Genomic DNA, 26,360 nt, shown 5'->3' on the forward strand with positions numbered 1-26,360 from the left:
CACTAAAAATATTCAGTCAAGAATATATATATATATATATATAAACAAAAGATAAATCTATATAATTGTGTTTGTCAAAATATTTTGTACACATAATGACTAAGAGATTATCAAATAACAGGTGTGCAAGATGAAGTTTGAAAAAGATGGCCAGAAAAGAACCAGAATACAGCTAAGTAAAAAAATTCAACTAAAACTGCTTTTTATGTCTGCCAATAAATAATTTATTCATTATATTCTTTACATCACAGCTATATCCAGGTAAATATGCACATTAAAATGTGCTGAGAAAGACACTTAGAGTGTGAAACAACAACTTGAGTTCTGCAACTGAGCTATGAAATATTCCATGGTTTATACAGGGATCACCTTTCCTGAAGCACAGAAAGGTTTTATCTTTTCCTCCTTAAGAGCCTCACTCGGGCATCTCCAAGTGAACCAGAAGTCAAGACTTTGAAGAGCTATGGTTATTTTTGCCATCCCCTGTTCTCCCCTCTCTTTGCAATAAAACATATAGGGGCAGAAGGCAAAACACAGATCCAATGGCAAGTTAAATACTGAAACATGCACATCCATGTATGGCTTCTTCAAATCAAAAATGAGAAAACAGAACATGATCCAGGCAGAACTAACATTCTCTATCTGTGCTCTGAAAACCACCAACCTTCTCAGCATCCAATCTTGCTTCAGTCTTAAATTCAAACATCTTCGGCTTGATACCGGCCATTGAGAACAAAGTTTAAAAAACATAATCGTGCTTTGAAAATTCAACCACAAAACATTAAGCTCACTAAGAGAAGGATCGAAAGAAATTGTCAAAATCATGAAAAATAGATTTTAATAGGTAAGCCAGGTAATGGTAAATTATTTCGAAATAATTTTGTTTTTAAACCAAAATTTGTAAAATTGAAGTCAACGAAGTCCAATGGCTCATCTTGCATTGTAAAATGTGGCTGGTTATTTCCACTATTGGCTGTTAGTAGTCACCACCAGTTCTTTCAAAGCTCGCTGGAGTGTTGTAGTGGTCATCCACAAAGATTTTTCCAGAGATCTCTCCATATATTTTTTCATTTTATCTTTTATAACATAGCTCATCCTTAATTTAACATCACTTTGTATATACCTTAATTGAGAGTCATTGCTATTTCTGATATTTGTGTACCAATCTTTGTTTTCTATTGTAACATCATAAAACCTATGGCGATACCAGAAGGCCTGTAACAATCATGTTATGGCTATTTTCCTTTAGCTGAACAGTAATATTTGGTCATTGGTGTAGGTCGTTGGCCTATCTGGTCTTAGCTTCTTGCCCATCCAATCTGTGATGCAAACAGTCTCAGTTTCATGGAGTGGGCCTAAATCAAGTTATGTAATTTCGTGGTTACTTCCACAAGCTTTTTGCTACTGTTGCACTAGCACATCTTGCAGGCAGATCATCATTGTAGACTGAAAAGTTTGTAACTGGGTTGGCATTGACCTTTCTCCATGGGTAACATTCAAAATACCTTCCAGTATTATGAACACAAGTCCATAGCAGTGCAGGCTCTAGGTAGACACCGTGTCAATCGCTCAATGTTAGAACAATCATTGCAAACAATTTTGAACAGAAGAAAATATAAGATTCATGTGATAAGTTAGACCTTAGAGAATGCAGATGCATTGAAATGAAAGCGAGTGCTCAAGAAGGGGGAAATCTGGGATGTGAAGATGAATGCAAATGAAATTCAGATTTACCAGACTAAGAACTTTAAAGGAAGTCTTGAACAGCAATCGGGATTCAGTAAAATTCAAATCAGAGGAAAAATTACAGTCTTACAAAAACAATTCAAGGCATGAACAGATCGAGAAAAATAAAATCTGTGCCGAGAATAAGCAGTATTTCAAAAAGCAGAACTGTTTTCAAGAGGGGAAGTGGAGATAGTTTATGCTTACACTGGACTTACATTTTAAGCCCTGTTTGTCTCGGTGCTGACACTCAACATATTAGTCTGTTAGCTTAGTTAATCCTCATAGCAACTTTGCGACAGATGGCTATGAATATCATTTCCGTTTACAGAAAGAAAGCCAAAGCAACCGGTCAAATGATCGCACTCACTGTCGCGGATCACAGTTGCTATTTGGTAGAGTCAGAATTAATTCTGAGGTTCTAAAACACTTAGCCGATGTAGTTTGGTGTAATCGGAAATGGCGTGTCCCTGCAAAACTCATATGGGATATAATTTCCAGTGGAAGGTATTTCACTATCAGTGTTGAGACTTCATCACATAGTTTTGATAGAGGTGGAAATGTTAGGAAATGTTTAGAAAGAGATTTCGTCATCAGAATGGAGGTTGAATCACTGAATGCTAATACTCATGTTTGTTTCTAGTAGCTTTATAAAATGAGAGAGAAAGAGATTAAACTAATTCACATTATCTGTATCATATTATATGGTGTCTGCAATTCTGTAAGAACCAAAATGTCATTTAGATATGGCCCATAAGCTTTTAAAACTCCTGAAGTGTAAGCCAACATGAATCTCTCTTCTTTATAACAGTCTATATTGTGCTATTGTTAGTCACAGAAAATGAAGCAAAACAGCATTCTTTAGAAAGAAAAATGAAAATCAGTAAGTATGCCATAATTAGTTCAAAATAGCTACATTTAATTGATATTTATTAATTTAAGCTAATAATAAAACATAGTTAAATATTTATGTGGATTTGTAATATTTTTCAAGTTTTTATAATAATATAAGAATATTGAGAATATTGAACAACATGGATACATATATATGTATATATGTGTATATGTATATACACACACACATATATACACACACGCACACACACATATATATACACATATGTATATATATATATATGTATGTATGTATATATGTATGTATGTATCCATGGCAGCATCTAGAAACAAGGTAATTAATCTTATGAATCCTTTCCATTTTATTAACAAAGAGAAGATATTTCTATCAATGAATCTGTTACAATGCCAAGCAATAAGATATACAAATTGAGGAATATACTGTTGGATTGTAACAATGAAAAAATATGTGTCTGTGAATGTTCATGATGATATTCAGTAATACATGAACTTTAATAATATTAATCTAAATTAGGAATTTCAACAATAAAGGCTTATATGTGGCAGTAGTGATAAAGCCTTTTTAAAGAATTAGCTTCACTCCTCAGTTAATAAACAATTTAAAAAGTAGAAACAAGGCTGGAGAGATAAATAGCAGTTAAGAGCACCAATTCCTCTTCCAGAGTCCTGAGTTCAATCCCCAGCAAGCACATGGTGGCTGCCAACCATATGTAATGGGATCCAATGCCTTCTTCTGGTGTGTCTGAAGACAGCTACAATGCACTCCTATAAATAAGATAAATAAAACTTTTAACAAAATTTATTTTCAGAAGCAGGTGTTTATAAGTATTCATATGTATATATTTATCTATTTTACGTATGTACATGTATCAGCACATACATTATATAGATGGTGTCCATCTTACTTCTTTAGACATGTGACATTTTTAACTTTATGATAGTAAGAAAGCAGTTAATGGTAAGTAGAAACAATTCTTCTTGTTTTGATTTTTTTTTCCCCTGGGATGACAGTATGTAGTGAGATGTTCTCTTGAGATGTGCCTGCCAACAAGCCACAACACACCATCAGCCACACAATGAGAAGATAAACAATTAACACTGTGCAGTGTATTCTTTTTCTAAACTTTGATGTTAAGTGAAATAGGTATATTAACTGTCTTTTAAACTTTTAAAAAAATGTATTTATTATGTCTTGTGGTGTTTGTTTGCAAGTGTATGTATGCCATCTGTGTGTGTTGGTGCCTATAAAGGCCAAGAAAAGGAATTAATCTACTGGATCTGTGATTGCAGGCAGTTGTGAGTCACCCAGTGTGAGTTCTCTGAACCAACCTCGGGTTCCCTGGAAGATCACCAACAAATGTAACTGGGGAGACACCTTTTCAATTACTGTCCTTATGACTTATGGTACATTTTACTTACAATGTGTTCACTGGAATGTATTCCAACCATTAAGTCCAGAGAATCTGGATGGATATTTGACTTATAAATAAATAACAGATAGATACATAGGTAGATTAATGTATGAGATAGATGCGCATAAATAATATATGGCAGATAATATATATGAATACATTATATAAATGCATGTCATTGTACAATAGCTAGTAATCACATTAATATTGTCTGGCTTAGTTAGCACACATTATTTTACGGTTGCATTTGGTTTGGCTTTGTAACTGTCACTTTTCTTCCTGTGAAATCCTTGTGATTTAATAAATACCTACTATATAGCTGTCAGCAATCACTCATATTTAATACCTGGTCAGTTTGTATGAAATGTATATTTTTATGATACAATTTTAAATGACTTTATATATGATAAAATATCAATAGGGAAATCTTCACCTTCTTTTCATCATGTTTTCATACTTGTATATTTATTTTATGTGTATGTGTATATGTGTGCACCTAAGTGTCTGTGTGTGTAGAGGTCATTGAATACAGATGAGGATAATGGATTTCTTGGAGATTTATTTAAAGGTTTTGCTTTCAACTTGTTCTACAGAACCAAGATTCCAGATTCTCTGGAAGAGTAACAAAGTGCTCTTAACTACTGAACCATCACTCCAGTCCCCAACTCCCTGTTTGTTATTAGAGTAAGTCACACAGTTCAAAGATATATAATGGCACAATATTGTAAACGACTGGACCAACAAATTTTAAAGATTAAGAAAATAATAAAATCTATAGTTTAGACTTCCATATTCACCTTTCTTTATAAATGATTTTTAAACTTATTTTGTACTCTAAAAGCCAATATTCAGATTCTAGAGGCTGTGAATCATTGTTTTGTTTTGATCTGGTGACAATTTCTACTGTTGTTAAAGTTTGAATTATTGAGTCCACTGCTTTAAAACTTTCTACCTATTTCTATTATTTTATAGTTTCTATCACTTTGATAATTTTCATCAAATTTAATGAATTTATCATGTAGGTTTTGAATTGATTTTTTTTACTTCATTCATTCATTTATTTGGATCCTCTTTAAGTTCATTGATCTTTTCCCAAACTAGACTTTTGAGTTGTCTGACATTTTGCCCGTGTCAACCAACTCAGACATGGATATTGAAGAGTTTGAACTTTAAAGCGGTTACATTGTTACATTTCTTTTGATATTATTCTGTGTTCCTGACGTAATTTGCACAGCTAAAGGGATAGTACATCTAGTTTTATAAAAAAGGATGTTTGTAGTCAGCAACCTTATCTTGATGTCTCAAAAGGCACTATGACTCAGTGGATAGAAAAAAGACTGCAATAATAGCAATAATTCAAAATCAACACATAATTTTTAGAGTAGTAAAAATAAGAACACATTCAACAGAGATAGTAATATTAATATAATAATTTTAAAAGAAGTTATAGTATTTATATAATAAACAGAAAAGTTCAAAGTAATGAAGTTAAAATTACCATTAACTAGAAAATAAACATAACTCTATGGAGTGGTGCAAAATGGAAAAGAGAAAACCAAGATAGAGATAATGAGTGTCTATGAAGGCGTCAGAGCAATATCGAGGGAAAACATAATAAAACGGACACAGAGCAAATAATATAAGCAAAACACACAAGACTATCAACATTTCTCATTGCTGAGGGCCAAACACCTTCAATTTTTCCCAAAGCTTATCACTTATGCCATTTTATTTGGTCATTTTTAAAAAATTATACCAGAAAGTCCAATACATAAGTTAATCCCAATTTTGCCTTTTCCATCAGGATACCAGTTACTCTGCCTGGCTTAAATCCTAACAAAGGTATCCATTTGCAGCCATCACAGGACAGGGGAAATAGAATTACCCTCTGACTGTTGGCATCAGCTGAGCCCATGATTGAGCATCTCCTCATATCAGAGGCACTATGGCAATATGAACCTGTGCTGTGTCAAAGTACTGACTGTGTTTCCACAAAATATCTCTGTTCTTTGGGAGTAGAAAACATAGTAAGACCAAGGCAGTATGTGCTGGCAGAGGTAGGGATGGTCACTTGTGTTCAGTTCACTCTGGAGTCTGTATGGATCACCTTACTTGTATTCAAATACAAATGGTCTTCTTCCTCTTTTCAAAAACCAAGCTACAGCATCCAAATAGATGTGCATCTGAGTTAAGGCTTCCTAGTCCCATAAAGATTTATCAGATGGTTAGTGGCTTAGCGCTGGATCATGGCAAGCCCTGCAGAGGCTTCTTTCCCTGTGTAAAGGCTTGGTAGTAAGACATTGCTTAAAACAATTTTCACCAGGACACAAGCAAGCTAACTGAGATGTGACATCTACATCCTCAAATTTTCTTTTCTGTTTTTTTTTGGGGGGGGATGGGGATGTTATTTTTTTATTGGTTATTTTCTTTATTTCTTTTTCTTTTTTTTTTCTTTCCATTTTTTATTAGGTATTTAGCTCATTTACATTTCCAATGCTATACCAAAAGTCCCCCATACCCACCCACCCCCACTCCCCTACCCGCCCACTCCCCCTTTTTGGCCCTGGCGTTCCCCTGTTCTGGGGCATATAAAGTTTGTGTGTCCAATGGTCCTCTCTTTCCAGTGATGGCCGACTAGGCCATCTTTTGATACATATGCGGCTAGAGTCAAGAGCTCCGGGGTACTGGTTAGTTCATAATGTTGATCCACCTATAGGGTTGCAGATCCCTTTAGCTCCTTGGGTACTTTCTCTAGCTCCTCCATTGGGAGCCCTGTGATCCATCCATTAGCTGACTGTGGGCATCCACTTCTATGTTTGCTAGGCCCCGGCATAGTCTCACAAGAGACAGCTACATCTGGGTCCTTTCGATAAAATCTTGCTAGTGTATGCAATGGTGTCATCGTTTGGATGCTGATTATGGGGTGGATCCCTGGATAAGGCAGTCTCTACATGGTCCATCCTTTCATCTCAGCTCCAAACTTTGTCTCTGTAACTCCTTCCAAGGGTGTTTTGTTCCCACTTCTAAGGAGGGGCATAGTGTCCACACTTCAGTCTTCATTTTTCTTGAGTTTCATGTGTTTAGGAAATTGTATCTTATATCTTGGGTATCCTAGGTTTTGGGCTAATATCCACTTATCAGTGAGTACATATTGTGTGAGTTCCTTTGTGAATGTGTTACCTCACTCAGGATGATGCCCTCCAGGTCCATCCATTTGGCTAGGAATTTCATAAATTCATTCCTTTTACTAGCTGAATAGTACTCCATTGTGTAGATGTACCACATTTTCTTTATCCATTCCTCTGTTGAGGGGCATCTGGGTTCTTTCCAGCTTCTGGCTATTATAAATAAGGCTGCTATGAACATAGTGGAGCATGTGTCCTTCTTACCAGTTGGGGCATCTTCTGGATATATGCCCAGGAGAGGTATTGCTGGATCCTCCGGTAGTACTATGTCCAATTTTCTGAGGAACCGCCAGACGGATTTCCAGAGTGGTTGTACAAGCCTGCAATCCCACCAACAATGGAGGAGTGTTCCTCTTTCTCCACATCCTCGCCAGCATCTGCGGTCACCTGAATTTTTGATCTTAGACATTCTGACTGGTGTGAGGTGGAATCTCAGGGTTGTTTTGATTTGCATTTCCCTGATGATTAAGGATGTTGAACATTTTTTCAGGTGCTTCTCTGCCATTCTGTTATCATCCTTTCTGGTTTCCCCTCCGCAAACCCCCTATCCCATCCTCCATCTCCTGCTTCTATGAGGGTGCTCTGCTACCCACACACTCCAGCCTCACCATCCTAGCATCTTGTTCAGCAAATTGCATTCTGTCTCTCCTTGGAACAAAATTGTTGCAGTGTTCACAATTCTACAAATGTGGAGTACTCTACAGTGTCTCCCTTTCATTTTAGTTAAGCAATTCTGACAAGGATAGTCCAACTTCTCTTCAATTTTGCACAGTGCCGGAAATTATCATCTGCTGCTTGTAAAAATCTAAATACCAGCATTTCTCAAATTCACCTGGTCTTACATTGTTTACTGTTTACCATTTTTCTATTGTGGCAAACCCACCTCTCCCTCTGGCCTGGTCTATTGTTTTAGATGTGGAGACTTAGGAAAATGATGTTTCTCTAACCTTCAATCTTCTCTCCTAGAATCAGGTTTTTAACTTCCTGCTATTTCTTCACCAGAATACTGACCTTTCACAAAATGTGTCCCTTGGTCAATTCAAATCTACACCAACTAAGAACTTTTAGGAAATATAAATTCTTTTCCAAATCTAGATCACTTGAAATTAGATTTTTGAAGTGGGGCTCAAAATATTGTCCTTAACTGGCCAGCTAGAATATATTGATACAAGTTCATGCTTGGGACCAATATGAGTAGTAATCTGTGATCTCTACGTTGATTTTGAGAAGAACTAAACAAGGTTTTACTCATTTGAAATCTGCAAGTTTAACATTTTTGATGTTTAAAATTCTTAGGAGGCTGTATGGCCTGAAAAACAGTTTCAAATATAACGAGCAGAGCATTAACTGTAGCTAAAGAAATAAATTATATATATAATTCTGTAAGTTACATTATGGTTTATGTTGTTCTGATATAGATAAAGGTCTTTAATTTTTCATGACATAAGATTATAATTTTGCCATATGGTTGACTTTTTTAATGTTATTAAAAAGATGAAATGGGAAAAGTGAAAGGGTTATCCTTACTAAGAATCAAACAGTGTTCTACTGTGGTAGAACTCTTGACAGTCTCTGTTTCTGAGTGTATTCCTTACTCACATGGGGTATGTTGCAATTTTTTTTAAATGATAAGATCACTTTATTTACCACTTTTGACAATATTATCTGAGGATATAATAACTTGCCAATGTTCTTTTTAGAAAGCTAAGGAAGTCCTCATTTCAATGAGGTCCTGTAATCCCCATTGCCCAAGCTAGTACACAGAGCAAACAGGTTAGGTTATTGCTAATAGTGAATAAGAACATATGTAAAAATATTTAAAACCTAACCCTTCACTCCAGGTTTCCTGTCTTCTAATATAATATAAATTATAGGCTGCAAAGCCAAGAAAAAGCAGTGTTTTCATCTTACAGCTTAGGGATTTCGGTCTTACTAGTTATAGTACCATAGGAGAAAGAACAGAAAATGGTTAAGCAAAAATGACCTGTTATAAAGATGACTGAGGATGTGCAAAGTCAGCAGGGTTACATGCAACACAGACATTTGCAGGAATCGCAACCGCTATCAGGCATTTACCTATAGTAAGAAAGAGTGGTGTATGCCAGAAATTCTAGAGGAAGCTACACTCATTACAGAGGGACTCTGAGACAAATTTTGATTATAAAGTAAGGCAACCACTTCTAATACAGTAGCCAAAAATTAAAGGTTGATGGATGTCTACTTTCCCTCTTCGATTACCTACTAACTTCCTTCCATTGATCCAAATAAGGACTAAATAGCAAAGTTATGTGGTGTTGCTTGTACACTGTAGGCTCCTAAACACAGAACAATAGTCAGTTGATTAAATACACATAGGCAGAAAAGGACAATTAACTATATCAGTACAAGAACACTATGCTGTCTAAGGGCAAGAGAGACGCATAGCTTCTTGCATTTACACACACACACACACACACACACACACACACACACACACACATATAAAATCTCGATTTTACTAGGAGACAGGGATCCTGAAGTGAAGGTGAAGGTAGTACTATTCCTGGATTTCTAAATATAATATTTTATTAATTCTTTAAGAATTCACTGCCGGGCAGTGGTGGTGCATGCCTTTAATCCCAGCACTAAGGAGGCAGAGGCAAGTGGATTTCTGAGTTCTTGTCCAGCCTGGTCTACAAAGTGAGTTCCAGGACAGCAAGAGCTTTACAGAGAAACCCTGTCTTGAAAAACCAAAAACACCAAAAACACCAAAAAAAAAAAAAAAAAAAAATTCATACAGTGAGTTTGGTCCCTTCCTCAATCCTCCCAGATTCACCTCTTAATTTTCCTCTCCCCTCCTCCTCCTTCTTCCTCTTCTCTTTCCTTTCCCCTCTCCCTCTCCTCCTCCTGCTCCCAATCGCTCATCAGGGGTGGGGCCTCATGAGCGTCTCCCATCTCCATGCTTGCATTTTAACTGGCTTGATATTGTGCAGGTGTTTAGCAGACAGCCACAACTGCTGTAAGTTCCGGAGTGTCAAAGTTCACAATGTTCAGAAGGTTCCATCTCTAGTCCTTCCCAACCTCTAGCTATTACAGTCTTTCTGATCCTATTCTGCAACAATCCTTGAAACTGGAAGGAGCTATGGTATAGGTGTCACAATTATGGGTAAGCACTCTATAGAGACTTATTTTGTGCTTATGAAACCAGTAGTGAGCTTCCACATTAACCATCATTCACTTCAATTCTCTGATGAGTTCCCGAGCTGCACTAATCTCTGGGTAAAGAGATGGGAATTCAGAAAGCAACTTACAATGCTCTTTTTAGCAAAAGAAAATTAGAAGGTTCACCTTGAGAAACCTGTGACCTTGACACTCATGGGTTCTTGGCTAGAGTTAAAGTAACAAGCATATGATTCTCCCTGGATTCATTCTCTTTTCTTTAAGTATTTTCTACAAGCCTACTTTGTTTTCTGTTATCAAATGAGAATCCTGATGAATTCTCTCTTGTTTCTCTTAAATTGTCTGATTTCCAGTGTTTCCATATTGAGAACTATGAAACAAGCTGGCTAAACTATTTATTTGATTATTTATTTATTTATTTATTTATTTATTTATTTATTTAATTTATTTATTTCTGTGCAATTGGCACAATGAATGGCAGTTTCAATTACTTTCTGTATCTCTGTGAAAAGAGATATTCAGTATCCCAATTAGATGAAAGAGAAAGCAACAAAGTATTGGGGGAGAAAAACAAGAACAGAATAGAATTGGAAATGAGGATGGATATTAATTATCCAAAAGACCTTCAAAGTTGCATCAGGGAAAAGTTCATTTTTGTTTTCAGCCTGACAAATCCACACAACCTCAGTCATGGCTACAAAAGGCAGGTGCTTCCTTTGCCCTTGCAGAGGAATAAATCGTGATGAGTCTTAATGTGCCTCAGCATACTTTCTCGAAAGCTTTGCTAATGCATGCTGGTTTACCTACAACACGTTTTCCAGAAACTGTTGAGTGAAACGACAACACATATACTTAGTTTCACACTTTAGTCTGTCCAATTAACAGTGTTCGCTGTGCTGGCTGTGAGCCCGAAAGAGGATTTAATTTTAAGTACAGTGGTCTAGTTAACAAAAAAGAAATGGGGGGAAGGCTGACTCATGAATGTTCAGAGTGTTAGACTCTAATCGTTTGTTTCTGCAAAATTGCTCTGTATTGCTATTACTGGGAGCTGCTCAAAGTATTCGCTCCTGAAATTCTATAAAGAAATGGCTTTAAGCTGTTAGAGTGGGCAGTATGATCTCTGTTTAAAAATTACAGGACATCTTAGGCAGGCCATAAAAACCCTCAGGGATCAATAATTATGTAAGAGTTTTAAAACAGGCCAAAAGAGAAATAAAAATAGATTCACTTTTAATGGATTATTAATTTATTTTATTCATTTAATATCTAGGCAATATATAGCTTCTCTCTAGGATACTGAATCTGGGGGCTACATATGCTACTTAACATAGTAACATAAAAACATATGTAATTTAAAAATACAAATGATTGTTTTGTGAAATAGGGTGTTATTTATAAGTGACCAGAAATCCTTCTCATTATTATTGACTAAAGACATGGAACTCTAGCAATTTTTACTTTCCATAGGTGAGCTACATGAATAGTAGCCATCCTTAAACAGTGAACATATTGCTAGAAATAAAAATTATAGAATTTAAAGTTGCTTAATAAAGGTAAGAACACATCACTCAAAAATTAAAATAGTACTTACAAGATTTGATAGAAGAAATAAATACTAAAAATGGCAGGTATCTACATGAAATTATACCCAACTTCAAAATAGGGGAAAATAGAATTAAAAGTGTAAAAACAAATTATTTCAGGAAAAACAAATTTGAAAACTACATAATCTAATTTAAATGGATAAATTAATATCTGCTGGAATAGTTGTAACTAAAAACACTTTAACTTTTTTAGATTAATTTGTTTTTATTTGTGTATATGAGCCTTTTGCCTACATGTTTGCTCTCATGTTTGCCTATGTACCACATGCACAACTGGTAACAACAGGGACCAGAAAAGGATGTTGTATCCCCTGAAACTCAGTTTCAGATGGTTGGAATCTTCATGCAGGTGCTGAAAATTAAGGCTGGGTTTTCTTGAAGAGCTTTCTGCTTTCCCAACAAGTGCTCTTAACTACAGAAGCTATCTCTCTAACCCCAGGATACACTCTTACACATAGATTTTTAAAATCTTAAAAATGACTGTGAGAACCAAAAGGAATACAGATATATGCAGAAAGAAAGAGATGATATAAAGCAATAAAATTGAAAAAACAATAGAAGTTTGAAAATGAGGCAAACATATATTTTAAATGTCAAATATTAACTAGTCTCTCAAGGCAAGCTCACTGCAGTAAAAGTGCACAGAACGAGAAATTAAAAAAAGGGGTGTGGTAGTACCTTCTGAAAACGTTTGAAGATACAAATTACAAAAGCCATAAAGTTGGGTTTGTAAGGAGAAATGCAGAATGCACACTGGAATTAGATTTCAGGTATGCAATATTTTAGAATGATTATATTACAAATATTCTATGGATATACATACAACAGAATATACACTTTTACACTTCATCTAAAAACATTGCAACAAGCAGAAAATTACCAGAAGAGAACTGACCATTAGCTAGTGATATACAAGGCCTAGGAATCAAGCCACACTAGGAAATGAACATTCCGAATTGATAACATGTATATTCTTACCGGAGGAGATGAAGCGGCATCATAGCCATCAGAAGTACCTGCATGAGTCTGTCTACGGGACAAAAAACTCCCTTGCAGAAATGCAACCTTGCATGGGAAGGTTGGCTACTATATTTCTATGTGCATTTCCTTTCCCGCCTGTGTAACTAATTAAGCTTGCAAATATCCTTATGTCTTGTTTCACAATATGCATATTTCTTGCAACCTTCTTCATTTCTTTCAAGATCTTATTTCATCAACACAGTTGTCAGGTTTTCTTACCATCATTTTTAAAAATATACATCCATATGCTCTCACCCACTTAATCATAAAACAAAACTAACCCTGGAAACTCGTTACTCAATAGCCATTACTATCTTAGAATGAAGCTAGCTTACATTACACAATTCATTAGTTCATCTGTAGAAAATCCAGATGAAAGCATGACTAAATTATTACAAATAATGAATTTAGCAAAATCACTGTATAAAAATCAATATATAATTATACTAACCTCCAAGGACTCATAACACAATAGAACATAAAAACATCACCATTTAGAGCGACATGCAAATCACAAAATACCTAGGAATAAATCTACAAACATTTGTATGGTACCACAATTCAACACATCATGAAACATTGCATGATGTTGCTACCAGGGTATCTCCTGCTCTATGTTACTCTGTATTTTGCAAAGCAGTGGTTATTCAGAGAGTACTACATTCAACCTCCGTTTGAAGGATGAAAGGTAGCTCTACCTGGGTGGACACACAGACAGCACCATCTGTCTGGCACTACCCACAGAACAAACTGGTAAATATCTCACCCCAGAAAGTATGAAGGATAGCACCCACAATTTCTCACAGTACTTTGCTACCATAGGAAGACATGAACATATTAAATTTGCATCACACACAGCAAAATGTGAAATGAGTAGACTCCCTCATCTGGCCCCATAGAAGATGGATACCTAACATTCTAATTAGCATGACCCCAGTGATCTGTCATATCATCACACAATATGTGTATGGATGATGGTGAGTGTGTCAGAAACAAACAAGCAAAGATCTCTAGCTTGGCCCAGGAACTACAGCTCTGCTCAGTCCTGACTGTTGATGTATAGTATTTAAATTTCTGTCCACTCTTCAGTTTGTCCATTCAGATGTGCCTTTCAGGCATTCATCCATGCATTGGTCTGCACTAGAAACAGCCCTGTTGCCTCTGCAGCTGAACTGTGCTCTACAGCTCATCTGTGACCCTGCAACATTACTCTATGGACCACAGCCAAAGGTGGTCTCCAGCTTCTTCTAAGCTAGGTTTGGTTCCTATCTATTTGAATTTCAACTGCTCTGCTTCTTGGGACTTCTCAAACTTCTATTTTAATTTTTTTGAGAATTTCCTACCGGTGTACTATCTCTACATTATTCTGACCCTTCTTTTTCTTCCCTACAACACTTTCCTTTTCCTCCTCGTACTCCTTCACAAATTTAGTATTTCTTCTTTAATTATTTTTGTTTTACACCCATACACATGCAAAACTTCTTGAACTTCATTCACTTTTGCCTATTAATCATTTACAGTCTTTGTATATCTAGTATGTACAAATATATGCAGATATTTTTAATGTTATGTGCAAAAATATGCTCTGAGAGTCATTGTATCACAATTTGGAATTTAAAAAAAAATCTGTGTTTGCCTCAGCCAAGCAGTCAAGAGAAGTGGGACGATCTGACAAATTTTTGCCATTGAAACCATTTTACATTAAAAACCTACTGTTATTCAATAAAACTTGACATTGTGGAAGGTAGGAACATGTTTGTCTATGTTTCTGTCATAAATAACTCATGCCAATATAACTTAAGATTGCTTAAATAAGTGGAGGGTTTCCATTGATTGGAAAATTTAATATTATAAAGGTACAAAACACCCCTATATTGATTTTGGGGTCAATATAAAACTAATAAAATCTGTGAATTATTCATGGAAGTTGACAAACTGACTCTAATATCTACATAAAAATGTAGCACACCAATGACAGCTAAGGTTCATAACCGAAAACAATATTTTAGATGATTCAATAACATTTATTAATTTGTATTATAAACCACAGTTATTAGTTATATTGATGTGAACATAAATAAGTTGACTTGTAGAGATTCTTTAAAAGTCATGAATATGTAGCAAAGGAATGTTTTAAGAAAACATATTACAAATTTATAATATAAAATATAGCACTTATAAAATAGTGCAGGATAAATTGCACATCCCACTTGGAAAACAACCAACATTACCAATACCTCATAAATAGAAATATAAATGTCTCTCAAATATTTCTCAAATGAAGGGATGAAATGATAACTGTACCTAAGCTTTACAAATACATGGCTTGAGTTTAGACCAGGATATTTCTATCTCTGTTCTATTCCTAGACCCAGAAATTTCTAGCCTCTAAAATATGTATTCTAGGCCTAGAATGTTTCAGTCTCTGAGACTTACTGCTGAATAAGATCACCCTTTCTATCTCTTTCTGAACTCTGGCTGGCTTTAATTCAACTGCTCTGGTTTAAACTCCTCTCCAAGCTGACTAATTTAAACTGGCTTCTTTTAGCTTCTCATTGAATTGCTGTGCTTGAACTTAAACTAACTCTGGCAATCTGTCCTAAACTTCTCACACGTACTCATTCTCTGACTCATTCTGTCTTCACCTGTAACCTCTTTGCAAAACTGTTCCTACAAAATTGCCTCCTCTCTCTCTCTTCTTCCTACCTGTTCTCTTAAGAGGTCTGTATATCCTCTCTCTGAATCATCCTGTTAATTCTTTCTCTTGTTCATCAGTTTGTCTGCCCCTCAATTAGCTGTTGTTTTCAAGCATGGCTGCTTCCTTCTACAAAATAAATTTACCTTCACTGTTTGGGATTAAAGTTGTGTACTAAGGGCATGTCTGTATTCCAGGCTGATCATAAAGACCTGGGTCTTTGGATGTGATTGCTTACCAGAATAGCCATGTGGCTGAATTAAAATTCCTCTACACAGAAAATTAAATTCCAAAGGAAACCACATATAAATGAGAAAGACAAAATAACAAAACTTTTTGAAGGAAACAAAGGACTCTCTTTATTATATCAGATTAGGTCATCAGAAAGAAGTTTGTTGCTTTGGGGAATGAGTCAAGAATATGTATATCTAAGCTTAAAGTGAATGGGAAATTTATCAGGAAACAAGGTGCATTTGGTTTAAGTAGACACACACATATTTACAAATGAGCAAGGAGGTTGGGAGGGCAGGTGGACTTGTTTAATAGAAAAGAACAATTTTCTCACAGTCCTTTCTTAATGCCTGCCCTGCCAGTTAACTTCCTTAGCCCATCTTGCAATTGAAGACAATTCATGCTAACTAGTTCTTCCCTAGCTGAACTCTAAAGCTTTAATAGAGCCACTTGTCTCAAACTGTGAAAAATTAGCCATAATCTAAGTATTTAAGAATGACATGTTTGATATCTAACAGTTAGTTATAAGAAGGACAGCCCTCACGTATCTGGGTTCTATACTCAGAGTCTCTCAGGCTGCAAGCACTTAAGGGTCTCAGCATCCTCTTCGAAGTTGACAAGGTTAGAATCCTTTAGTTCTATATTCTCCAGCATTCTGATTCCAAGAAAAAAAAAAGAGTTTCTATGGGATTTCCCCCCCTTAGGAATGAGACTCTTACACAGATTTCAACAAAGGCCACAACACAAATTTTGTCAGATAATCCCTTCCCTGTCTTAGACTCCTGTTGAAATGGCCTGGGACAGAGCTTTAAGTTCTTAGAGTCACCCAGGTCTGATTGAGGACATCGGAGCTGCACATGCTTCATCTTCCTGATGTGGCCTTTGGTGTGACTGACTATTCTGACCTTTTGATCTTCCAGGAATTTTTAGCAAAAGGTTGAACAGTCAGCCACTTCTTTATGCCGCTGCATGCTCAGCTGCCATTTCTGACTTTTGCCATCTTTTGCTGTCTCTAAAGGCTAATTTTTTCTCTAAATTTCTTGGCTTTAGTGCTTTTTAAAAGTCCATCAACTCTCCTAGTTTCTCTTACAGTTTAAGAACCCAGGAAGCAGATTCTTGATTTTCTTGCAAATCCCTTTCATTACTTACCTAGTTTCTCAGTTCTAGGTCCCATGTACTTTATGTGTCTGCTACAGTTCCATCACTTATTTAGGAACTCTCTCCATAATTCCATTCTTTAGTGGATGTTCTTTCCATCGCTTTGGGCTCCGGCACCACAGCCCTATGGTTAATACCCATGTGAGTAGTGTGATTTGCACACTCTCTAGCACATTATTTATAATCATCCCACCCTTTCCTCGCTGCCTAGGGCTAAGGCCACTCTGACATTCTAGTTATGAGTGTCCATGTTTGTTTGTTGTTTGTTTGTTTAGAGTGCCACACATAGCAAATTGCATCTATTAACCTCTTCTGTATAACAAACTAATATCAACTTAGTGAATCAAAATATCATGTTCGCTCACAGTTTCTGTGTCTTAGCTGTTCTCACCAATCAAAAACAAAGGAACTGACTGTCTGGAACTCTGACCTCATTTGACGGGTTAGATTCTCTTCCCAGCTCCTATGGATATTTGCAGAATTCATTTCTTTGCAGCAGTAGAATGAGTGGTGTTTGCTTCTTCAGCAAAAAGAAAAAAGAAAAAGTAAGGCCTTGCTGCTTCAAGCCTGATCATTAGACTCTTTATTAAAAGATTATTTAAGGATGTGAGGCTCACAGAAAGGGCCACACCCTTAGATTAACCTGAAATAAACTGGTTAGAAACCTTAATCATATCTGCTAAATTGTTTGCATCTTTTTCATACAAAGTTACACCTAACTGGAAACAGTAGCATCGCTCCTCTTCTCATGGTCCACCCACATTCATCGAGAGATTATACAGTTTGTACACAGTAGCAGGATTATGCAGGAGGAGAAACTTTAGAGGTTGCATTAGAATTCTCCCTATACATATTGGAAATGTTAGGTAGTACTCTTTTAAAGGCAGAAATGAATCTTCTATCTAGTTTGGTTTTTAGGTTTAATAATCTTATTTTGTCACAGCTTTAATGGATATGATGGAAAACACACACACAAGCATTTATTTGAGGTATCTAATGTATCAATTTCAACTATCCCACTTCTATGTAGACTATAAAATAAATTTATGATGAAAAGATGGTTACTTCATGGGTTCAAGAAGGGCAGGGGCACTAGAAATGTCTGTCAAAGAGCACAAGGGTTCAATTGTATAGAATGAGTATGGTTTGGAGTGTTATAGTTACATTATCACTATAAGTAATAATATTGTATTATAAACTCAAAATTTATGAATATGACAGAATCTAAGGTTGTCTCTAGTACTAATGGGTGCTTAGTGACTGTTTTGAGGCCATGAATTTCTAAACATATTCAGATTTTAGTACTCAGTCTTAGCACTTGTTTTTTTTATTGGATATTTTTAAATTTACATTTCAAATGTTATCCCCTTTCCCATTCCCTCCCCCCTTGGGAACTCTCATTCCATCTCCCTTCCCCCTGCTTCTGTGAGGATGTTCTCCCAACTACCTACCCACTCCTGCCTCCCCGTCCTGGCATTCCCCTACACTGGGGCACAAAGCCTTGACATGACCAAGGGCCCTTCCTTCCACTGATGCATGACAAGGCCATTCACTGCTACATAAACAGCTGGAGCCATGGGTCCCTCCATGTGTACTCTTTGATTGGTGGTTTAGTCCCTGGGAGCTCGGGGGTGGGGTTCTGGTTGGTTGATATTGTTCTTCCTATAAGGTTGCAAACCCCTTCAGCTCCTTCAGACTTTTCGCTAACTCCTCCATTGGGGACCCCATGATCAGTCCAATAGTTGGCTGTAAGGATCAGCCTCTCTATTTGTCAGGCTCTGGCAGAGCCTCTCGGGAGACAGCTATATCAGGCTCCTGTCAGCAAGCACTTCTTGACATCTACAATAGTATCTGGGTTTGGTGACTGTATATAGGATGGATCCCCAGGTGGGGCAGTCTCAGGGTGGCCTTTACTTCAGTTTCTGTTACACACTTTGTCTCCATATTCCCTCCAGTGAGTATTTTGTTCCCGCTTCTGAGAATAGTACTTCTGTCATAGTACATACAGAAGGACAAAATCAGGAGATAAGTAGCAGAATTAGAAAAAATGACCATGCATACATATTTAGAGTATTGACAAAATATACATCCTTGCCAGTTATAACCCACAGAATCAGGAACTTGCTTTCAGCCTATCTAACTAAAGTATGAAGCTTGAGGTGGGATTATGGGACACTATTAAAAGTAGAATAATTGAAAAAAGGGGAGCTGTACACATTGGAAAATTTTAAACTTACAGAGGATTATGCTGTTGGTCTGAAGGAATGGTTCCACGTGCAGAGAAAGGTCCCATTATGTAAATGACTCCATATAAACTATTACACTTACAAGTCCTGTCCTGCTGATATGAACAATTATCTGGCATGGCCAAAAGAGAGCAAGGTTAATTAAGTTGACCTTAAAATGACCAAAAATATCCCATTGCACAGGACACAGAATTCAATCTTTATAGGGAAAAACTGCTAATCGTTATGATTATTTCAGTTTCTGAATATTTTTTCAATTTCATATACAGTCATCCCACAGTCAAATTTTCCAATTAAAAACTACATAAACATAAGGGAGAGCAGGAGGGGGATAATGACCAGACTGTAAAAAAAGAAAAATTAAAGGTGGTAAAAATAATAATTTAAAAACTTGTGTAAATATGTTTTCTAAGAACCACTGGATGTTTTGTAAAACATGCATGGCCCAGTCCTGTCGTCACTGTATGAATGTCAGTATATTGGTTTAACTTCACTGACCAATTGTTTTTTTTTTTTTTCAAGAACATGAACGCACTATATTTTCCTTAATTTCCATGAGCCATTAATGTCTAATCCTGAAATACCAGACAATCTCAGTAAGGATATAACATGGTTTATTTACCTCCCATCCTACCCCCAGATTGAACACATTAATTAGGGAGCAGAAAGCCATGTGCCAAGAGTGGTATTTTCATGGAAGAATGCTAACAGGAATTGACATAGCAAAAATGTGGTACCTAGAACTCAGCAAATCATTGACTCTGAGACAAAACCAGGATGAAACCCAGTAAATACAGCAGTAATGGTAAATGAAGTTACCTAGTCCAGACAGCCAGAATCTTCAATGTGGACTAATTACAGAGTATTCCTTTTTGGTATTAGAGTTTACCATTGCACCCTAATCCCCCGTGGATATAACTAGAGCCAAATCAACCTCCTAACATAGCACAAGATTAAAGAACTGGTAGTGCGCTAAAATAAGAATCCAAATTAGAAATCAAACCAAAAAACATACCACAGGCTATCAATCCTAAGCACTGGGAAAGGTGTCTTACATTATGTCTATATTTATACTTGTATATAATTTTATTCAATTCTCATAAGATACTTTGAATTGTGCTAGGAAATCTCACAAGCAGCTAATTATATTTCCTTTGCTTTCTTCAGATAAAAATTATAAGTATACAAGTAGAGGGCAATGTAATTTTGCCATTTCCAGGGACTGGCAGACCCAGGTTTACAACTCCAGCCCTATTGGCCTAGGTTCTAAGTGCTCAAGTACAATACTTATTGCTGGAAATAGAATCAGCAGCAGCCCCTGCACTTAGTAGTAATTATAATTCTTGTCTTCTGGCAACAGTGAATTTTTGCAGCAGCCAACAGGAAGAGGTAGCAGGTAGCACCTACCAATGCTACAGCTCTCAAATGGGCCTTGAGTCCTGGAACTTTTAGATGCGCAGTAATAGTCCTGGATAGTAGTATTACAGTTCTCAGTCCTAAAGTTTCAGAAACATGTGATGCCTTTCCCATTAGTCTTTTCAGCTCCCTGGAGAACTCTCACTGACCAGGGGCTGCAGTTTCTCATATCTAGATCTTCACAAAGCCTTTTTTTTCTGAGCCTTGCCTGTCTTTAATCCTTTTCCCTTCTTTCGGGATACCGTGTTGGCTCCATTGCTTTGGTTTTTCATCATTTCTGTTCCTGCTGTTCTCTACCACGCTTAGCTACCCTCCCATCTCACCTGCTTCTGTTTCTACAGAAGCTGTCCTTTCACTGCTAGTACCATTCCCATTTCTGCACCCAAACAAGAAGTAAAAAAGACCAAGTCTTCAGGACAAGACTTTGATTGAACTGACTCTAACAACACTACCGAGCAGCATATATTGCCTGACTCAAAAAGTGAGGTGAAGAACCTACCTATGTAACTAGCAAGAGGGTAGAATAAGTGAGTGGGTACCAACACAGTAGAGTTAATGCAAATGAGGGCTTGTCTTTGTGCCAAAAACAGCATATCCCTTATGCAAATGTGAGCCATGTTTGCAACATCCTTATCTGTCTCATGGGCCAACAGGGAAAAATTTTTCTCTCAGGTCTGGATAAAAAAAATGTTCATCTCGTATTCACAGACATTTGTCTTGCTTAGAGTGAAGCTTTCCAAGGCTGGTAGAGTCTCCAGATTGCCTTTTCAATCATGGCTGTAGTGGTCTTCTATTGCTAGAGTCCTTCAGATGATTATGGGATGTCCAAGACAGCTGAGCTGACACAAGGATGCTCTGAGGCAGTTTAGTGGATAGTTCTCTGCTCAAGGATGCCAGCCATAAAGGAAGGGCCCTGACAATTTTAAGCCTTTGCAAATAGAATTAAGATATATTCACTATGCTGTGGAAGCTTGATGTCACAGAGAAGGGGGATGGTAGAGGGGAGAGTGAGAGAGAGCACCCTCTGATACACAAAATGGAAGGGATTGGGGAAGGGAGGTTGTAGAGGGAAAATCAGGAAGGGGAATATTATTTTAAATGTAAACAAATAAAATGATTAATAAATTAAAAAGAGGAAAACACAAAAATATATTCACCATAAAGACTTAATTGAAACATGACCCAGGACTACAAATTCTGATAATACTAACAATAGTTCATGGTATTTACCAATATTGAGCTAATATCCACTTATCAGTGAGTACATACCATGTGTGTTCTTTTGTGATTGGGTTACCTAACTCAGGATGATATTTTCTAGTTCCATCCATTTGCCTAAGAATTTCGTGAATTCATTGATTTTAATAACTGAGTAGTGCTCCATTGTGCAAAAGTATCACATTATCTGTATCCATTCTTCTGTTGAGGGTCATCTGGGTTCTTTCCAGCTTCTGGCTATTATAAATATGGCTGCTATAAACATAGTGGAGCATGTGTCTTTGTTATATGTTGAAGCATCTTCTGGGTATATGCTCAGGAGTGGTATAGCTCAGTTCTCATGTAGTCCTATGTCCAATTCTCTGAGGAACCGCCAAAAGCACGGGATGCCCAAGATACAATTCAGAGACCACATGAAGCTCAAGAAGAAGGAATGCCAAAGTGTGAAAAATTCAGTCATTCTTAGAAGATGGAACAAAATTCCCATATGAGGAAATACAGAGTATGTAGTAGAGACTGAAAGAAAGACCATCCAAAGAAGGTCCCCCCTGAGCATCCATCCCATATACAGTTATCAAACCCAGACACTATTGTGGATGCCAAGAAGTGCTTGCTGACAGGAGCCTGATATATCTGTCTCCAGAGCAGCTCTGGCAGTACCTGACAAATAAAGAGGTGGATGCTCTCAGCCAACCATTGGACTGAGCACAGGGTCCCCAGTGGAGGGGTTAGAGAAAGGACTGAAGAAACTGTAGGGGTTTGCAGCCCCATAAGAACAACAATACAAACCAACCGGCACCCCAGAGCTATCAGGGACTAAACTACCAACCAAAGAGTACACATGGAGGTACCCATGGCTCCAGCTGCATGTGTAGCAGAGGATGGCCTTGTGGGACATCAATGGGAGGAAAGGCTCTTGGTCCTGTAAAGGCTCTATGCATCAGTCTAGGGGAATTCCAGGACAGGGAAGCAGGAGTGTGTGGGTTGGTGATCAGATGGAGCAGGGATGAGACAGGGGGTTTTTAGAGAGAAAAACAGCAAAGGGGATAATGTTTCAAATGTAAATAAAGAAAATATCTAATAAAAAAAATCTCAAAAACAAACAAACAAACAAACAAAAAACAGAACAAACAAACAAAAAAATACCTAATGCTGAGCAGTGCTTACTCTGTATACCAAAACCCCCAGGCAACTGTGTGATCCCCTTAACAGGCTCCATAGGTAGTTAACTTCTGAGATGGTTCCCAGTGATTTGCATCTCTCCATCCCCATGCATTATGTCCTTCCCTATATGTGCACAGATCCAGTGACTTGGTTCCTACAAATAGAATTTAGCAAAATTATATGGCAATCCCTTATGTGCATTTTAAAAGCCTTGCATATCACTGGCTCTATACTGTACTTGCACTGATAAAGTTGCCCTGAGGTGATTTTCATAGGTAAAATTTAGAAGGTGGATTACAGATGACATCTTATAAGAAACTAAAGCCTTCCATGTAATAACATTAGAGGTAATTAATACCTCCAATAATCATGTGAATGTGCTTTCCAAAACTTTGTGAGTTTGCCCTCCTCTTCTTTATACTTTAATTACACTATTGTAAGAGACCTTAACGTAGAGAATGCCTTTGAACAATGTCCAGTTTTCTGTTCAGCAGAAATTGTATGGAAAGAAACACATGTGTTGTTTACAACTCATGCCTATTAGGGTTAGTTACATACGAACTAAATAAGAATAAATGTGAAATAGTATAGTATATGAGTTTGTAAAGTAATTGTCACCCTGATACATGGGCTGTAGTACAATGAAGTTTATCATAAGAAAATCACATAAAATAAGCACTATTAAAAGAATGTTCATAGAAAATGGTCCAGGAGAAGTTCTTGTTATGTACCAGCATGATTTTGTAGGCAGGTGTTTATTTATCCTATCAATGGTGAGGGAGACCAGGCATAGGCTCTCATCAGTGATGTAAGTTCACCTAGACTTTGTATTGAGGAACAGTTTCATAGACATGGCTAACTATATCACAGACCTATATATTCTTTCCAGATGTAAAGTTGACATGAGATAACATAAAGCCACCACCATAAGTCACATAATTAGCATAGAGCACATGACTTATAACCCAAAATAAATAAAAAGAGTTTCATTAAGCAAATCATTCCAGGTTCTTAAGATATGATCATCCTGGAAACTGGAGAAAAAGCCAAATCTCGCGTTGACAGTTAATCCTTCTGTGCACAGAGTGGCATCTGTATTCTGAGCTCTGATATTAATTCTGTTTGGTCTGCTTCTTAGTGATCAGACTTCTGTTACTTCCCTTAACTCCACGGAGCCAACCCAGTCTGTTAGAGAAGAAAGATATTCATGGTCTTTATACTAGTTATCAATATGTTTTCTTCTAGCAACAAACATAAGGAACCTTTTATATGGTTTTTAACCCTCTAGCCAAATCTTGCAAGCAAGCATCTTTTACCAACTGGTATGATGTAAATGTCTATCAGCAGTAGAGAATGCCAGAGGGCCATTAGTAGGAAAAAATATCTCTCTGTCTTTATTATCCTGATGTTTTTCCCATTTCATAAGGTGACTCTGTTGGTCAGTATGCAGAATGTCCAACCCACGGGTGTTTACATCCTGGTACATGTTATGAATATCTCCACCATTCTGTCGGCATCTGACTTGGCTCTGCAGGAAGTTCAGTGGAATTCCACCAATGCCACAGCCAGTTTCCAAGAAATTCAGTACAAACTGCATAGTAGGATCCAGAGAGTTCCACCTGCATCACAGATGAATGATCAAGCTAGTCTTGCATTGATCCAGCTGGCAAGTTAAGAGTAACTATAATATGCCAAACGTCAGCTGCCTAGGAAATATAGCCAATCCTTGGGTGACAGTTTCCTGTTCACAGTCACAGACTGTGATACCTCCCTGTATTACTCAACTGTGAAATAGCATCAGCTATCCCTTCTACAAACAAACCTAAATGTCAGACTTAGCTTAGAAGTGCCCTCTTCTAGTCATGTTCCTTTCTATGAGCATACTGATCTGCCTGTTTTGCTTATCTTTAAAACTTGTAGTTAACTGCTTGCCAATTACTAAATAGTTCTTATATTTTAATTAATTTATTGATTTATTGTTTTTCATACTTTCTGACTAATGTCCCCTCCCTCTATTCCACCCAGTCCCACTCCATCTCCTCTAGCATCCAAATACACCCTCCTCTGTTTTGCTTCAGAAAAGACCAGGCCTTCCAAGAATATCCATAGAACGTGGCATAACAAAATGCACTAAGACTAGGTACAAGCCCTCGTATCAAGGCTGGACAAGTCAATGCAGTAGGAGGTGAAGAGTCCTATGAGCATGCAAAAGAGTCAGAGACACCTTCACTTGCACTGTTGGAAGTCCAACTGTAACATATATGCCAAGGGCTTAGCACAGATCCATGCAGGTTCCATGGTTGCAGCTTCAGTTTTTGTGAGTTTCTATGAGCCCTGTTTCATTGATTCTGTGGGCTATGCTCTCCTGGTGTCTTAGATTCCTCTGGATCCAACAATTTCCTCTCTTCCTTCTATGGGGTTCCCTGAACTCCAAGGGGAGGAATTGATAGAGATTCTCAGTTTGGGATCTCTCCTCCTAATGTTTTGCTGTGATGATCTCTAACTCCTTCCATTTGCTATAGGTAGAAGCATCTCTGATGACAATTGGGCTAGGCATCAGTCTGTTAATATATAAGGATATCATTAAGAACCATTTTCTGATATTGTTTTCTATCACAGGTCTCTGGTCTATCCAGTCTATTGTTCCTTGTCATCCAGGTAGTATAGTGCCTGAGCTCCTTCTGGTGACATGGCCTTAAGTCAGACAAGTCATTGGTTTGTAACTCTCACAAATTCTGTACTTCCACTGCCCTAGTACATCTTGAAGTCAAGATGGATTGTAGGTGGAAGGTTTTGTGACTTGGTTGCTACCCCAGTCCCACCAAAGGAATCCTTGCCTTGTTACAGAGGAAGGCCATCAGGCTCCAAGTCCTCCATTACTAGGAGTCCTCACTAGGGTCACTCTTGTAGAATCCTAGAAGTTCCTACTGCACTGAGTTTCCATATAACATCCCCCCCAAATCAAATTAATTTGTGGGTTCTGTTTGCTGACTAGATTCCAACAAAGTCAGCCTTTAACTTAAAAAGTAGTTAAAATCACTTTTGTGATGTATTGTACTTTGTCCAAGCTTTTAAAAATCTTCAAAGATGTTTTCAGCATATTTCTCAACAAAATTGTTGAAGACTCGTGAACTGGTTCTACTAAAAATTTGCCTCAAGCATTTGTAAATGTAACAACAACAACAAAAATAGATCTATGGAAATTCACCTTCTGAAAAGAGCTAGTGTAACTTTTATTTTTACTTTGAGGA

At 37.1% G+C, this 26,360-nt stretch overlaps 1 long non-coding RNA gene across 1 annotated transcript in view; it reads right to left on the reverse strand.

The window, feature by feature from the left end:
* Nucleotides 1-211: 211 nt before the first annotated feature.
* C630028M04Rik (RIKEN cDNA C630028M04 gene) overlaps nucleotides 212-26,360 on the reverse strand; it is an 83,017-nt gene continuing 56,868 nt past the window's right edge. The window contains exon 3 of the long non-coding RNA NR_040668.1: nucleotides 212-3,366. This is a non-coding gene — a long non-coding RNA (RIKEN cDNA C630028M04 gene). The remainder of the gene's footprint in view (nucleotides 3,367-26,360) is intronic.

The sequence above is a fragment of the Mus musculus genome, chromosome 4 (assembly GCF_000001635.26).
Source record: "Mus musculus strain C57BL/6J chromosome 4, GRCm38.p6 C57BL/6J".
Taxonomy (NCBI): Eukaryota; Metazoa; Chordata; class Mammalia; order Rodentia; family Muridae; genus Mus; species Mus musculus.